Consider the following 15,961-nt stretch of genomic DNA (forward strand, 5'->3'; position numbering starts at 1 on the left):
GAACCGCTGGATGAGGACTCCCCTGGTTTACTTAACGACTGTGATTTGCTGACTTGCATTCTGTGCAATCACATTTCCACTTAGCATTCTTTTCAACAACATATCAGCTACTCATCTCATCAAATACAACATCCTTGCTTACCCTCAATCACATGTAGTAGGATTATAACACCTATATCTCTTTTGCTCAAGGGAATATCCAATAAACACACATTTTTTTGCTTTTGGATCCAGCTTGGTATACGTAACTCATCTGGTATATATACGTAACTCATCTGGCACATGCACATATGCAATACCGGTAGAGGATATGTTACAAAAGGGAGTCATCCAGCCTTCGAAGAGTCCTTGGGCGTCAGAACCGCATCTTGTCAAGAAAGACAATGGTGAGTATAGATTGTGTGTGGATTTCAAAGAATTGAATAAGATCAAAACACACGATGTCTATCCTATTCCCACGTTAGATGATCTACTTGAGCAATTGGGTGGTTCAGAATTTTTTACTTCTCTAGATCTAGCCTCAGGCTATTGGCAGATACCAATAGAAGAAAAGGATAGGCCAAAAACAGCTTTTCGAACAGAAAAAGGATTGTTTGAGTTTGTGGTCATGCCCTTTGGGTTATCTGATGCCCCTAGCACTTTTCAAAGGTTAGTAAATGTCATTTTCTCATATTTAATTGATGAAGGGGTGCTAGTAGTTTATCTTGATGATTAGTACACACAAAAACTTGGGAAGAACATAAGATAGTTTTGCAGAGGGTGCTACAACGACCGGATAAGTTCAATTTAAAGCTACAGCTAAGAAAGTGTAAGTGGGCACAACAAGAATTGAAGTTTTTGGGTTGCAGGATATCTAAATATGGAATTGCTCGTGGTTGCTAGCCTTAACTCCATTCTTGAAGCAGAGGACTTCCCCTTTTTCTTGATATATATAAAGAAATCATATGGCATGAGATTGGAGCACAAGGTGTGGCTTTCCTTGTAGAAACGTCAGAAAAGGATAAGATAATTTTTCCATATACATTTTAGCAGGACCTCACCGATCTGAAGAGACTGTATTTTGGGAAGCTGTTCAAGGAAATGGTAAGTGCAATAATGGCTCAAAAATTAACTTTCATGTGTGCAAGAACAAGAGATCCTTAAGATCATGTTTCAACACTTAGCTATCAATAGACCTCTAGCAATTATCTTCTATTGAAGCTATAGAGAGTGTTATTTTGGCTAGCCTTATCAATCTCTTTTCATGTAGAAGCATACTTGGTACCTCCGTGAATGACTTAGAGAGTGGAGTGGCCAAAACTAGCACCAATGTCCCTCAGAAGGTGTTGAAGCTCCATCCCTAACCTTGGGAACATTAGAGTTATTGGGTGTTTGGGGAGGCGAGAACAAGTATCAAAAGTTGATGCTGAGAAGTCGGCCTACCAGGGGATTAAGCATATGATCCTATCTCCAACCACCATCGGGGAATGAGCTAGTAAGGTTGCTACATCCTCTACTGTCATCTATAGACAGAAAGTGCCGCAGCCCAGTAATGTAACCTCCAAAATACGGCCCTCAAGCAGCTCCTAACTGACTACTACAGGGATATCTTCCTTGAAGCAGGACCCCCCTCTCAAAGTAAGCTGAAGGCCATGCAGACCATCAAAGATGCAAGGGAAGTGACTGTTCCTCCAAATCTAGCAAAAGTTCTGGAGCGGGACATCTCCCACGAGGAAATAAAAGAGGTAATATTATCTCTCAAACCTAATAAAAGCCCAGGGGAAGACGGCTTGGCTGCTGAATTCTACCAAACCTTCAGCGAGGTATTAGTAGACCCCATCCTCCAAGTGTGGCAAGAAGCGATCAAATACGGAGCATTGCCCACCCAATCTAATCAAGGCCTTATCAAGCTTATTCACAAAAAAGGCCCTAAGGAGGACGTAGAAAACTAGAGACCTCTTACCATGCTTAACAGTGTGTACAAGATCATCGCCAAAGCCCTTGCCCACCGTCTGACCGAGCACATGAATAGCTGGATAAATAAGGAACAGAAAGGATTCATCAAGGGCAGATACATCCTAGACACCATCATAGCACTTTGGGAAGGCTTTGAATATGCAGAGAAAACCAATCAAGATTTTCTCTTCATAAAGATCGACTTTGAAAAAGCATATGACAGAATCCACTGGGACTTCATCCTCCAATCTCTAAGGGATATGGGTTTGGGACCCCATTTCACCCACATGGTCAAAACCCTCTTCGGCAATGCCAAAGCCAAGATAATCTACAACGGAGAGCTCTCTGCCCCCTTCCCGCTTCAAAAGAGCATCAGACAAGGTTGCCCGTTAGCCCCCCTCTTATATGCCATAGCCTCAGACGGCCTCAACTGGCTCATCAAGGACAAGATGAAAAAAGGAGAGATAGCTGGAATTTAAAGCTCCCTAATGGAGACCAGATGTGCACACAGATGTTTGCTGATGACACTAATTGCTAGCTAATGAAGAAGGAAGTATAAAGGCTCTCTGGGAATGCTTACAAATTTATTGCATGGCCTCAGGTTCTTCAATCAACCATTATAAAACAGGCATCAAATCACTCATAGAACCACCGCGCCTGACTGGCTTAAGGAAGCAGGCTGCAATCTGATCCAAGACGGTGAGATCTTCAGGCTCCTAGGAATACCTATGGGCTTTAAGGTCACTCTAAGACAAAGATGGCAGTGGGTCATGGAAAAAATAGACAACAAGCTTCTGAGATGGAAAAGAAAACAGCTTACTTTGGCAGGGAGGATCATGGTTCTCAACCACTTCATTCTGCCCTATACCATCTATTTTATCAGCTGCTGGAGGCCACCAGATTCTGACCTCAGCAACTTTACCAAGCTGTGTAGGAACTTTCTCTGGGGCGGCGACCCTTGGAACAAGAGCATACCCAAAGTCAAGTGGGACATCTGCACCACCCCTAAAGCAAAGGGAGGACTAGGTATTCAGGATATCAGGATCACTACCAATAGAATGGCAGCTAAGTGGATCATAAGAGCATGTGCTAACCCCTCTGAAGACTGGGCTCAACTTCTCATCAAGGATACCCCCAGGTTTGTCATCACGGGCCTCAATAAATGGAACAACCTGCCCCTCTCAACCATAGTTATTTCCAAGTTCCCCATCTCTCCCAAAGGCAGTCAACTAGTGTCCTCAATATGGAAAGCTTGGAATAACATCAAAATGTTCCTAAACCCAGCCCCAAACCTCCGCATTTCAAAAGGCGCTCTGGCCTGGGACTCCTGCTGGTGGTCCAGTCTCCCTTCCCTCCCCCTTCAACCAGAGGAAGCCCAAATAGCGCTAAACCTTCACAAGAGAGGCATTGTAACCTGGGCAGATCTCAGAGATCAACATCTTGGAACCTGGCTCTCAAGAGCTGAACTTGTGGCTAAATTCGACTGTAGGACCCCTGAGCTAGACCTCGTGCAAAGCAGAACCTCGAAATGGGATCAGCAGGAGACCTGGAAGCTAAACAACCCCTCCGCCTTCAACATTTGTGCTTACCAATGGACAGGCAACAAACCTCTTCTCCCCATCCCTAAGATGACTAAAGCTCCACCCATCCACCTACCCCTCAACCGTAGATGGAACACTCAGTGGGACCGGAAAAAATGGTACAATAACCTCAAGAACCTCTGGAACCCCCACACTGACCCCAAGAAGTCATGCCTAGCATGGCTCATTGCTTATAGAGCCCTATGGACCCAAGTCAAGGCAGCTAAATTCAATGTGTCATCTAATCAATGGGCAAGATGTGGACTCCCAGAAGATGATATACACATTTTCCTACAGTGCCAGCACATCTCTCAATCTTTCAAATTACTTCAAAACATAGTATCTGAATGGGGCAAAGCTTTAACCTGGAAACAGATTTTACTGGGAGAAGCCTTAGGATGTTCAGATACTCTATGGAACGTCATTAGAAGCGAATATCTATGGCATGCATGGATGCTGAGAATAGCAGCAACGTTCAACAATCCAGAAATCAAAGGACCTCCGCTTTCAGTTAGTTTAAGCACAACATGCAGCAGATACTGGTCTAAAAGAATGCCTTCTCTAATCAGCTCTGAGAAAAAGCTAGAAATCAAATACAACAAGAAAGCCTCAGACTTTACCAAGTTCAAACTGGACTCAATCAGAGAAAAAATCAGTCTAGTCATGACCAAAGACAGATCACTAATTGACTTAATTTGTAGTCTGTAAAGACGTTCTACATGCAGTTATCATGCCTCTAATCAGTATTTTCAATGCAAACCCCACAATAGGTTACAATAGACATCTGATTCAGGATGCTATCAAAGTACAATATAAATGCAAACCAGATCCCTGCAAGAAGGCAGAGACAATGAGGGATAAGCCTCGGCAAGTGACCTGTAGGACAGGCATGCCAGTGCCAGACCATGCCCCAATAGGAAAACCCCGTCTTCCATCTGCTTTGAGCCTCCTCTCAAGCAGGATCGAATCACGAGAGGTACCTGCACCCACAAGGAAAGAATTAGCTCATGCCCTACTAGCTACTCCTTCCCAAGCAGTCACTTACCGGGGACCCTTGCTCTACATCACACGGTGGAGCCCGCCATCGAACTGCACTCCAGGAAGGACATCCGCAGCACCCCTGAAAGGAGAACCTCCTTCCTAGATGACCAGAGAAGACAACGCAGAGAGTCGAGGTAGCGACCGCTTTACAGAGTGCGAAGAGCCAGCCAGACAGGGGTTACCTCGCAAAGGAACCGCCTCATGGGAGACCAGAGCTTGCCGGGAGACAACACCCACAGAAAGGTGCGATCGAGAGCACCTTCACCCCCGCTGAGGCCTTCATGCATGAAACGGATGAGAAAGGAAGCTTCACTCCAGTTGTCCAGGGCTCCCCAGTACAAGCCCCGTCCAGCCCCCGAGCAGGAGGCGAAGGTGCTCAGAGCCAGGAGCCCCAAGCAGAGACGCATGCAGCACCAGCCCTTCGAAAACACGATTGCATGCAAGACTACCCGTTCTTCAGGAAACTGACGCGTGTGGGATCATGCCCGTGTTCACGTGCTGTGATATACTGGGCCAATTAGGAAATTTTCTCCACATGAATGTCAACACGTGGTGTAGTCTTGGATTCCCTCCTTTCTCATTAATATAAATCTCGCCTTTTTTTGAAAAAAAAAATATGGAATTGCTATTGATGATGCTAAGGTTGCAGCTTTGGAGTCTTTTCCAACTCCGCAGAATGTGAAACAACTCCAAAAGTTTTTGGGTATTTTTTCTAGCAGGTTCATACCAATTATGGCAGACATCACCACCACATTGCAGCATTTGCTTAAAAGGAAGGTCAAGTTTCAGTGGACATAGGAATGCGAGGATGCATTCAACAGGTTGAAGTCCTTGGTACAACAGGCAGTAATGCTCCACTATCCAGATTTTCAGAAGTCGTTTCTTCTGCGCACTGATGCATCCAATTCTGGCATAGGGGCGGTTCTCTTACAGCTTGATGAGACAGGTAAGCATGTGCCAATTTCCTTTATAAGCATAAGTTTAACTAAATTAGAGGTGAATTACTCAACAACCGAAAAAGAACTTTTGGCAATTGTTTGGGCTATTCAAAAGCTACACGCATATGTACATGGTTCACAATTGTTGGTGGAGACAGATCATCGGCCTTTGGTTGCACTGATTAAAAAACAACATCCATCAGGACGGCTATTTAGATGGGTCCTGGCCTTACAAGATTATGAATTTGAATTAAAATATGTCAAGGGCAAGGATAATGATGTTGCAGATTTTCTATCACGGATTCACGGGGAAGTACAGAATGTGCAAACACTGATAATGGACCATTCAAAGCTTGTACAATTGCAACAATATGATGACAAACTTGCAGGGTTAAAGGCACTTGTGCAGAATGGTCAATATGTGGCAGGGTCTCACAAGTTCATTGATCGGGATAATATCCTTTGTTTTACAGGAGACGGTCGAATTCGGCCTGACATTCCTCAGGCACTACAAGAACAATATTTTTATGCACACCCATTATTTGGGCATTTAGGATTTCATAAATGTCTAGAGCTGTTAAGGCAAAGGTATTATTGGCCACATTTATGAAAGACAGTGCACAAAGTCTTGCAGACGTGTTCAAAGTGTGTGGAGGGGAAAGACCCAAGAAGCACAACCAATTTCATGTGAATTCACTCCAAGAGAGGTGATGACTTATTAAAAGGCCTTATTAAGTGCAAATTTCCCTCAAACTAACGTTCAAAACAAAAAGTCTACAAAGCAGGATTTTCAAAGAAGCACAATTAGCACAGAAGCAAAGGCCGCGCACAATGGTATGCAGCTGCTTCATCATGCAAAGCCCACGCAAGGTATGGCCTATCGGACTCACAAAACAATGCTACCAAAACTATTGCAGGAGCGACTGCGGAGGCTCACGCAAACGCCGCGGGTGATGATGCAAGAAGCACTACGAGGTGTCACACAACCGTCACATAGGATGGCAACAACAACGCTGCAAGAGCAGCTGCAAGATCACAAAAAGAAGCCACAAAGGCTGACGCAAACGACGGAGCCGCAAGAGCTCGTGGATGGAAAAGGTGTTTCCAACGATACGAGAACACGAATTTGTGGAGCAATGAAGACAAGGGTGCGACATGGTCAAACATCAACACATGAGGATGATCAATCCTTACCGGACAAGGTGCACGAAGGCGACTTAGCGCTTGAAGGTAATGACGCAGAATTTTTTTCATGTGATAATGACCAAACCCTTAAAGCAAATATACAGGAAAACATGCCTCGCAAAAGACCCGTTGCTATCAGGGATTGGCCGAACGGATGCGGTCCGCAAGCCAAAATATATCATTTCTCATTCCCTACGGAGCCAGAAGAGTACACACCTCTCGAGAGAGTTTGGTGTAAGCCTGTGATCATGATCTCAGACGACGAGGTCGAGGATGCAGAGTCCAAGAAGACGCTCCTAACTTCTTGGGGCACGACCAAGCACATGCAAGAGATGGCAGCATACGACGAAGAATACCAATCTGACACCAACGATGACGAGGCTCGACACAAGCGAGAAATCGACAACGAGATATGGGAGCAGGCAGAGGTAGCTTCACGACGACAACGCCAAGACTTCACGCGACATCTTACTGAGCGGAACATGCCATATGCATGGCATGTTCCAGGGGGAGGTATGGAGCGCCACGGCACTCCATGTGGCACTTCCTCTGAAAGCCCTGGGAAAGGAGGTTGGCTTGAAGAGTAGTTACTCAACCGCCGGTAGTTGTAACTGACTAACAACCCAACTAACCTAACTAACCGGTAGTTGTAACTAACCCCTCTATATAAGCATGCTTGTACCGTTGTGGAAAGCACAATGTACGAGTCGAGCTAGTAGCTCCTACGGATGTACCTTTTCTTAGTCTAATTCATTCTCACTGCTCAGTCTCTTTTCAAGGTCTATCTTGTTCTCTAAGTGTGTATCTCTTTATGTAAGGATTAGGGGCATTTTACAGTACAATCGTTCGTTTGTTTTTTACTTTGCGTTCAAATTTTAATACTTTCGTTTTCATGGAAAGAACCCGTTTTTTTAAAGGGCCCAGGCAGAAAAAAAAAAAGAAATGAAAGAAAAAAAAACGCACTGTTTGAAAAAAAAAGCAGCAACACGCACATACATACAGTGTCATACACATCGAGTCTCTCTCTCTCTCACACACACACACACATTATTGAGTAAACAATCTCTCTCTCTCTCTCTCTCTCTTATATATATTATAAGAGAGAGAGAGAGAGAGAGAGAGAGAGAGAGAGATTGTTTACTCAATAAGAGAGAGAGAGAGAGAGAGAGAGAGAGAGAGAGAGATTGTTTACTCAATAATGTGTGTGTGTGTCATATTGAGTAAACAATCTCTCTCTCTCTCTCTCTCTCTCTCTCTCTCTCTCTCTCTCTCTCTCTCTTATAATATATATAAGAGAGAGAGAGAGAGAGAGAGAGAGAGAGAGAGAGAGAGATTGTTTCCTCAATAATGTGTGTGTGTGTCAAAGAGAGAGAGAGAGAGAGAGACATACATACATACATACATGACACAAGTATATATGTATGTATGTATCACACACACACATAAGAGTATACATTCTTAGAAGTTAGGTCTTAAGTATTTTTCAAGTATTTTCTAAAAACACACCGTATTTTACCGTACCATACCATATGGATTATAAAATACGATAAATACACCGTACCATATTGTACCGTATTCGTATGCTAAGGCAACTAAAGCCAATCCTCTCTCTCTCTGGATACGAGAGAGAAATGAAATGAAATGTTATATTAACGTCTTCAAAAAGGCCAAAATGACCTATGAGACCAACCGTGTGAATCTCATACAATGTCTGGTACATCCTAGTACCTAAAGTACTTAACTGTCCCTAGAGTAAATCATATCCTATAAGCTGGTGGGGTGGGAGAGAGAGAGAAATGAAATGAAATGAACTGAAATGTTATATTAACATCTTCAAAAGGCCATAATGACCTATGAGACCAAAAAGTTACATCATGGTGGATCTGATACAATGTCTGGATAAAAACCAAAAAATGAAAAATAAAGATGATAATACTACTGGCACCTAGAAAAATGAAACTGGAACTGGAAGGTAAACAGAAACCCTTTTAGGATGTGAATATAGTGACGGTGTCAGGACTATGGTCCTACGGAAGTCGAACCCTAGCATAAGTTAATAGCTTTCGGAGTCTCGAGAGTATTATTAGTGCTAGCGGGGTTCAGGGGTTAATGGGCGTTAGGGTTTGGTCGATGTGTGTACACATCTAAGTTAGCCCGGTCGCCCATCTTACTTAAGAGCCGTGCTAACTTAGATGGGTGACCGGGCTAACTTAGATGTGTACACACATCGACCAAACCCTAACGCCCATTAACCCCTGAACCCCGCTAGCACTAATAATACTCTCGAGACTCCGAAAGCTATTAACTTATGCTAGGGTTCGACTTCCGTAGGACCATAGTCCTGACAGACGGGGTGGGGTACGCTATGGAGGTGAGTGGGGTACGCTATGGAGGTGAGTGGAGTACAGTGAGGGGATACAATATCATGTGGGATAGGGGGTACGCTATGGAGGTGAGTGGAGTACAGTGAGGGGATACAATATCATGTGGGACAGGGGGTACGCTATGGAGGTGAGCGGAGTACAGTGAGGGGATACAATATCATGTGGGACAGGGGGTACACTATGGAGGTGCCTCCATCTCATAATATGTGCCGCATCGGACGCTGGCGGATCTCCTCAATATCCTCTCTGGTCAGCACCCTGACTGGGTGTCCCGCATGTCTCGCAAGAATAATCCGAATCCACCGCTGCAACCCCTGTCTATGCTGGGATGCTCTCCATAGTCGTGGGCGTCTTTACCACCAAAGCTCAATCGCACGATCAATCATTGTACCGCTGGTGTGGGCAGTATCCATGTCCTACTGCTGCTGTGGTCCATCTAGCGCAGTGATGGCTAGACTAAAGAAGTCTGTAATGTGCCTCTGAGTCTGGCTCTCTGTGCCTCTGAGTCTGGCTCTCTGTGCGCCTAAGCAGGCTATCTCTATATCTCCGCAGCTCAAGCAAGAACAATCCCAAACACCTCTAGTCCTAGCACCCCATGACTCTGGAAAGTGGTCCAAAACCCTCTCTGAATAAACAATGGAAATGACCACGTATCTCATAGCATGCAGTACAATGGCATATATAATGTAGCTCTGTCTCTGGCTCCCCATGGCATACTCGACATATCCTGGCCTCAACTGATATACCTCTATATCAGCCAATCTCAATCTCAAGCTAGTGTGAGGATGTGCGAATCTGACCAATAGCACATCATACTGCATGAGATAAGTGTACATCCATGTAACTGGGTCTGATCACAAAACCATCGGCTGTGAGCTGAAGAAAATGCTCTCTGTAGAAAGCCATCTTCGTGCCCAGCTCCTCAGTCGGCTGTATCCATGTCCTCCTAGTGTCCAGATGAACTAAATCCTGACGGACGAGTCTGGTAATCTCTGCCCGTGTGAGAGTGAGAGAGGGTGCCTCCAGAGAATACCGGAAGGGAGGCAATCTGTCCATGCTAAAACCATGTGCCTGGAACCAAGATGTCATCTGTCCATACCAACAAGCCGTGTCTCCCTGTAAAGCTAACTATCGAGAGGACTCAAGGGCGAGGCGTGCATATCTGTCTTGGGGGAGATCCCACAAGCCATGTATGTAGGAGACTGATCTCGTAAGAGCCTCAATCACCAGAGGGGCAGCCGCCAGCTCTGCTCAAATAATCTCATGAGGTACTGAGGCCTTGGCTCTAATCATCCTAGCAATCATAGATACCAAAGGCCTCTCCATACCTCTCCACCCGCCTGCGCTGTGATGGCCCACTAAGGTCCCCATATCTGCACTCCATAAAGCATAGCTGATGTCACTAGAGTGTCAAAAAGCCAAAGTTTCTTTCGAGGTTCCTGAAACTGAACCTGCGAACACATCCTCTCCAAACCACCCAGGGCTGCATGTGCTCTAGTCAATCTAGTCTCTGCTGCTGTCCTCATTGAAAACACTGGCCCACTGAATACTACCCCAAGATATGTCTATGCATCTGTATACTCCAGAATCTCCTGCCCATATGTAAATGTGGGAGCTGATCGCCTAACCCACTGTGGCATGGTGTTAAACACCATAGCTTAGTTTTGCCAAGGTTGACAGACAATCCACTATCATGTGCAAACTCATGTAAAGCATCCAGATGGCGTTGCATACCCTCAGGGGAGTCAGAGATCAACACAATGTCATCAGCATATAACAATCGTGGGATCCATGTACCTTCTAGCTGGGCTCCTCTGTCCGCCAATCTCTCAATGTAGTCAGAAGCCTCATCCACATACATACCAAACAATGTAGGAGATAACGGGCAACCTTGCTTCACTCCTATAGTGGAGTGAACCAAAGTAGAGACCCCCTCTGGGGTGCGTACCTGTCCTGCAACAACTGATCTATATAAAGCCATAATCCCCAATATGAGCTATGTGGGTACTCCCATCTCCTGTAATCGCCTCATCAATCTGGCTCTGGGCACTATATCAAATGCTTTGCGGAAGTCCACAAAGCTACAATAAATCCGTCGCCCATGCGACCTGCCCTCCTCAATAATGGCCCATAGAATCAAGATGTGGTCAAGAGTAGAGAAACCTCTCCTGAACCCGGCCTGTCCCTCTACTTGAATGCCATCTCTTTCTGCCCATCTACTCAACTACTGCTCAAGAATGGATGCATACAATCGTGCTAGTGTGTGACCAATCATAATAGTGCAATAATTCCCTCGTCGCTCCATAGGGTCCCCTGACTTGAAGATAGGCACGATGGTGGATATACTCCAAGTCTCGGGTAAGCCTTCAGACATAGCACGATTGAACATCACTGCTAGAAGCTCTGCCAACATGTCTCTCGCATGAATAAAGTGCTCAACGACCAATCCATCATGATCATATGCTCTCCAAGTCTTCATCCTATCAATGGCCTTCCTTACCATCTCTGCGGTAAAGAAAGTACATGTCTGTGGGCATGGAGCTGGCGGGTCACGAAAAGGTGCCTGTCCAAGAACTGTATATAGAGATGCTACATAACTATCCCAAACCTCTGTAGAAGTGATGGCCAAAGCAGGGGAGGACTCATGAAACAAACGCCAAGCCTCCCTCGAATCCTGGCTCAAGAACAGCTGGTATAATTCCTGCTCTAGATGAGCAAGGAAGGCCCACTTCTTCCGTCGCACAACGTCGGAAGGCAATACATGACTGTCGGTGAGTAGTGACTCCCAAAGCAACCTCCCACTGCAGAGTCGGGCTCTCGTCTCTCTGCACTCCTCATCATACCAGCTGTTCTGGGGCATACACCCAAAACATTGTCTCTGTCAGGCTGAGTATGTGGATATGCCTCTCTGGCTGCATCCTGTAAAGTCTCTGTCAGTATATGGGTCAGCTCCTCCAAAGGCCTCCCTGGCTCCTCTGTGTACAGACGTCTATAAATCCCATCTCTGTAGACAGCATCAGTCTCTGAAGTAAAAGTATATCGAGTGTCATCTACCCCTCGTGTCCTCTAAGCTGTGGTAAAGTGAAAAGAGATGGTCAATGTCAACAATGCATGATCCACTACTACCCCAATGGGCCGAGATCGAGCTGTGAAGTCCTCAATGCATGAAACAAAGCTCGGCATAGCCATAACATAATCCACTGTGCTAGCACCATGTCTATGTGGAAAGCAAGTAAATCTAGCTGAGACGAAAACCTCTGTAAGCCATTAAGTATGGCCAACCCATGTGCAGTCCCCATATCTACCAAATATCTCCCATACTCTATGCACTCCACATCCTGTGAGCATCTGTCTAATCCCATATCCAGAGTGTCTAGCTCTCTCAGCATCTCCTCTGAGGTATCATAAAAGGTTGTCTTCCGTCTGGGCATTAAAGTCCCCTAACAGGATGATGTCTCCATCCCTAGAGAACTCCCATATGTCATCATCTAGCACAGAGAAAGGAGACTGCCATCTAGGTGCTGCATATGTCGATGTACTAGGAGCAAAATAGCATATGGCAATATACAGGAATCTGCCTGTGTCAGTCCTCAGTCTCACCCACATATATCTGGCCTGATCATCTCTCCAAACGATGTGTAGAAGTGGTTGCAACTCTTCCCTGAAAAGAACTGCCATCCCCCCTAATCCTCTACTACTGTGTACCGATCTCGTCTATACTTTGCAAGCTATCTCCCATCTGTATCCCATCACCTGTGGCATCATCTGACCTGGGGCCTGGTGAGTCTCCGAGTAGAAGACTATATCTCTATCTCTAAAGCTGTCCTCAAAAGCACCCATTAGTGAAAAAGGGAGCTCATTTTGGGGCCCTGTAAGAAATTCACTATTTTTCGATTTATTTCTCTCCTAAAAGACCTCAAAAATAATAAAATATGGAAACGTGGCTCAAAACTGTCAGTAAGGACTATCGAACTGTCAGTTCAGAAAAAAATAAGATAATCTTTTGTCTAACTAACACGATTTTGCATTAAATATCTCCTTAGTTTTTTTTTTGTTTCCCGAAGATTCCGCATCTCTTTTGAAGACGTGTGCAGGCCTCTCATAAAGAATCCATCACTAAACTTAATGATTGTATGGATACGATCACACTTTCACGATTCATGTTACAAAAAGACTATGAGATTGACAAGCAAACTTTGCAACCTCAGAAGCACAAAAAATGGCCGATACTAGTGAGTCACAATCTCAGAAGAAGCGATTACACCATCTTCACATCGACTTAGAAGAACAATATGCTCCAGCACAAAAAAGACGAAAGAATACGGCGCTGAATGCTCAACAATGGGAAAATATGAGAAGAGAAGGGCTCCAACATATTGACTTATGGTGTGATGGAAGCATATATCCAAAATGTCTATTAAAAAACTCTACACCTCCATTTGTCAATCCAACCACACTACTGAGGTTTGCAGGCGATGGACAAAATGGACTTCTTGGTTATATTTCAGCACAGTCTGCATTTGCAGAAACATATAAAACAATGTACCTACAAGAAAAGGGGGCCAGGATTCAAGAGATAGCTATACGTGCAAAATTGGAGCAGCAGTTGCAGAATGAAATTGAGGAGCATTCAAAGAGTAAAAAAGAGTTAACAAGATCAAGAAGGAAGAGAACCGTGCTTGGAGACAGACAACGAAGCAGGAAGATTAAAAACATTGCAAATTTGAAGGCTGGGACTGGTGGATGCAAGCGAAGAATTCAGGAAGCAAGGCTAGTTTGTAATTTTTTATTTTTTATACTCAAAAATGCTCTCAAATGACTATATCTATTTTGTCCATTAACGCAAAACAGGATTGGAAGTGTTGAATAATATAGGCATATTGTGTTGTTACTATAGGAAACTATTGGAGCCTGTAAAAGAAAATATGGATTCTAACCTTCTTCCAGTTAAACAAATGAAAGGATTGCTTTCTTGTGGTGTAGCAAAAGGTTTGATTGAAGAAAAAAAATACAAAAAAATCAAATGCAATGTTGTAGAGGACTTTATATCCAATAATCAAGTTGATGGTACTACAATCCAAGAGGCTCTTGATGTTAGTAGAGTTAGCAGGAAGGGATATAGTTCGATTTTCCATGCGATATCCTCAACTTTGAGAGATCAAAGGATTAAACGGATTTTACTGCCAAATCCAGCAACCGTGTGGAAGATAAGAGGTCATTTGAATGAAAGTATAGATGAGTTTATTGGACAATATATCCATATTGAAGAAATATTTCATGGTGGTAAAGGAACCACTGTGTATGACCCTTGGAACAATATATTTGTAGATCTACAACAACTTTAAAGAAGAATAGTCGAGTTTTATGGAATAACATTTGAAGAGTGCAAAGGCATTTTGAAATTTGTTATCAAACTGGATGAGTGTGAGGTTGTAAAGGAAAAGAAAATGGAAAGGATTACTATTACATTGATGAATGGAGCACTTGATACATCATTGACTGAAGCGAGTTAGAAGTATTTTAGTGTGCAGTCAGAGAAACACATATGGTGGTTAGGCTCGTTCCAGGTATGATCATTTTTTGTTTCGTACTTGATTTTAGTCAATGTTTTCAAATCTTTTATAGTAAGACTTTTGTTTTGTATAATCACAGGTAAAGACAGAAGACCATGAAACACTAGATTGGGTGTTTCACCACATGGAAATACGAAGAATAATTAAAAGACAAGTGCAAGGAGAGAATCTCCATGTTGCAGGAAAAAGTCTCCTTGTCTTTATTGCAAAGAATCAGCTCAAGTAATGGATTCCAAATGGTGGAAGAGAGCACCTAATAGAGATAAAGTTGACCCTGACTTCAAGGCCATTCTTGACATTCCACTATGTAATGTTCACATATACACATTGCATGCTCTATGTCGAATTATTGAGAAATTGGTATTTTTGTATATTGGATTTGCTTGGAAACTCCGTCCCGAAAGAAATAGAAAGGATGCTCTTCATGCATTGGAAAAAGTGTTATCCGATATAGGTCTGCATGGAGGTGATGTTCATATCACAAAGGATTTTAAAAAGTCTACCAATGGCAAGGAGGTACCAATCAAGCCCTCTATTGGTGGTGTTAAGGCAAGAAGATTCTTGTCTCGACCCAAACACAGTAGTAAGCAAGTAAGGCAAGGTAGAACAGTTTCAAGGATTAGTTATGGATTGTGGAAGCAATGCCGTGAAAGATCATGAGGCAGATGGGGAAGCACGAAATGTGAAGGCAGAGGTGTGGAGGTCTCTTGATCAACTCTTCATGTTCTGTGACAATGTAACATGGACAAAGAGTGATTACAAGAACTTTGAAGAGGCAATTAAACATTTTGGAAAGTCAATGAAAGACACGTGGACAGCATGCAATATAACTCACTACATGGTAAAGTGATTTCTTCTTTTACTTAAGTGTGATCCTCTTTTCTTTTATAACTTACTATGCATTCTTATGTCTCTATGAAAACAGCATATCATCTACAACCACCTTCCCTATTTTGTCAAAAAGTATGGATGCCCAGCAATTTGGTCTACCCAAGGCATGGAGAAGTCTCACTACATGGCACGCGATGCATTTTTCAGACACACACAACACTATGGAGGGAGTCAAAAGGCAAATAGTCTGAAGGAAGTCTTCCAATGGTTTTACCGAGGCATTCTACAAAGGCTGCATGCTAAAAGAAAAGCTGCTAGTTCCAAAGTCAAGCTTGCTTTTATTCTAGCCCAAAAGCAAAGACGAAGACAAACTTTGGACAATTCAATGGCAGCAGAGAGACATAGACAATGGAGGGATTCAAAGATATTTAGAAACCATAAATGGACAAGTAAACATGAATAGCAGTTTGTAACTTATTGGTGTTATGTCCACA

This window comes from Cibotium barometz, chromosome 24 (genome assembly GCF_041138505.1).
Source record: "Cibotium barometz isolate CiBa-2024 chromosome 24, ASM4113850v1, whole genome shotgun sequence".
Lineage (NCBI taxonomy): Eukaryota > Viridiplantae > Streptophyta > Polypodiopsida > Cyatheales > Cibotiaceae > Cibotium > Cibotium barometz.